Source organism: Equus quagga, chromosome 3 (genome assembly GCF_021613505.1).
Source record: "Equus quagga isolate Etosha38 chromosome 3, UCLA_HA_Equagga_1.0, whole genome shotgun sequence".
Classification (NCBI taxonomy): Eukaryota; Metazoa; Chordata; class Mammalia; order Perissodactyla; family Equidae; genus Equus; species Equus quagga.
In genome coordinates this window covers 80,386,492-80,389,285 of record NC_060269.1, presented here as the reverse complement: position 1 = coordinate 80,389,285, position 2,794 = coordinate 80,386,492, and positions in this window count along the sequence as shown.

The window sequence follows — 2,794 nt, the reverse complement described above, 5'->3', positions numbered from 1 at the left end:
CAAACTTCACTGTTGTCTTATTTAAGAAATTGCCACAGCCACCACAACCTTCAGCAACCGCCACCCTGATCAGTCAGCAGCCATCAATATTGAGGCAAGACCCTCTACCAGCAAAAAGATTATGACTCCCCGAAGGCTCAAATGATGATTGGCATTTTTTAGCAGGAAAGTGTTTTTTAAATTAAAGTATGTACGTTGTTTTTTTTGGACATAATGCTATCGCACACTTAATAGACTATAGTATAGTGTAAACATAACTTTTATATGCACTGGGAAATGGAAAAATCTGGGCAACTCACTTTATTGCAATATTTGCTTTATTGCAGTGATCTGAAAACGAACCTATCTTGGACATATGCCTGTATTATTTCCTTACTTATGCTAATTTTAGGTTTAGTTTCTTTTTCTTTTTCTAGTTCCTTGAGGTAATTTGTTTATCCAAGATCTTTCTTTTTTCTTAATGTAGGCATTTATTGCTATGAACTTCTCTCTCAGATATGCTTTTGCTTCATTCCATAAGTTTTGGTATGTTGTGTTTTCCCTTCGCATTTGTCTCAAGATTTTTTTTTTCCTGAGGAATATTAGCCCTGAGCTAACATTTGTTGCCAATCTTCCTCTTTTTTTGCTTAAGGAAGATTAGCCCTGAGCTAACATCTGTGTCAATCTTTTTCTACTTTATATGTGGGTCACTGGCACAGCATGGCTGATGAGTGGTGTAGGTCTGTGCCTAGGATCTGAACCCGTGAACCCGGGGCACCAAAGCAGAGCATACTGAACTTAACCTCCAGGCCATGGGACCAGCCCCTCAAGATAATTTTTTATTTCCCTTTTGATTTCTTTTTGACTCACTGGTTGTTCAAAAGCGTGTTGTCTAATTTCCATATATTTAAAATTTTCCAATTTTCTTCCTGTTTTTGATTTCTAGTTTCATATCATTGTGGTCAGAAAACATACTTGATGTGATTTCAGTCTTCTTAAATTTAAGACTTGTTTTGTGGCCTAACATATGACCTATCCTGGTGAATGTCCCATGTGCACTTGAAAAGAACATCTAATCTGTTGCTATTGGGTGGAATGCTCTGTATATATCTGTTAGGTCCATTTGGTCTATAGTGTTGTTCGAGTCTGCTTTTCCCTCACTGATTTCCATGCTAATATTTTTGCAGTTTTTATGAAATATAATCACCAGAGCAAAAATTACCAGGTTATTTGATATTTACTTCAATTGGTTGTAATATGTTAATGAGGCCAATGATATTATTAAGAAGTAACTAATTAATGTATTAATCATTTTACAAGAATTATCACTGTTAAGTTTTACAAAAACACTTAAAGATACATATTGTTATTATCTCCAGGTGAAGAAACTGGAGCTTGAGAACTAAGATATTTATCCAATGCCACAGAGCTACTAAATGTGTAGCAATATATTCAAATCCACCTCTGTTTGAGTCCAAAATCTGAGTTCTAAATAATCAGCCTAATAATTCTATTGTTCCACAGAGGGTTTTTTCCTCCATTCCAGGACCAAATTGAACTCCTTTTTAACAGTTTAACATATATGCACCTATAATTACAATTTAAGATCTGGAAAGAGAGGGAAAATAGATTGCTTAAATTAAAATGATTATTACTATTGTTTGTTTGTTTTTTAAAAAAACTCACAATACACATATAGTGGTGACATCATTGAAATACTTACAGAATACATCTTTTTTTAGCATCTGATATTGCTTTTATGAGGTGGTCAAGTAGGTGGTCAACAGATGATATTTCAAGGCTGGGAAGGCAATATATTCAAGGCATGGTCCATTAATAAGCATGAAGGTACTCTTTGGTGTTCATATTACTTAATCTCATATGATATTGACATTGATGACACTGGCTTCCCATTGACTTCCTTGGCACCATGAACCCTAAGCTTTCCTCATGTCTCTTTAGACATTCCATGCCAGTTTACTTTGTAGGTTTCTCTTGCTCAACTCATTTCTTTAATGTTGGTCTCCTTCATGTTTATGTTTCAGGTTTCCTCTTCATTTCACCTACGCATACCCCAGATGGTTCCATGCATGCTCAGGGTTTTAATTACAGTCTATATGCTGATGACTTTCAAAATTCTTCTGGACCTGAATTTCTCTCTTGTGCTCCATATCCACATACATAACTATATATAACTCTTATGTAACTATAATATCTCCACCATCCACCAGTTACCCTGGTAGGAATCGTGGGCATCATCTTTTATTCCCTCTTTCTCTCTCTTTTTCTATATCCAAAAAGTTACCAAGTCTTTTAGAGTCCACTTTTTAAATCTCTCCCAAATCTGTCAACTTCTCTCCATCTTTTGATTTAAATCTCCATCATTCTTGCTTGGATCATTGCAACAGCATCTTAACTGTATTCCTAACAGTACTTCCCTGCTGTGATCCATTTCCAAATACAGACAGAGTTATTTTTATATTGTCTGCACCCACTTAAGAAAAATCTCCAGTGGCTACTCATGGCCTTCAGGGTGAAGCTCCAAATCCTAACAAGGATAGGAATTGTGTTCAATAGTTGACATCAGCAACTTCATGTCTTCTCACTCCACCCCAGTGTCTAGTCTCACATCACGCTGTCTCTAACCTTTGTGACCTTGTTCATGCTGATACTCCTCACTGAAAAGCTTCTCCATCTTTCCCTTGCCTCCTTCTTCCCACCTCCACTTCTGGTCTTTGGCTTCTTATTCTTACTTGTCCTTCAGTTCTTAGCTCAAATATTACTTTCTCTGGAAAATTTCCTGGTTCCAAAGGTT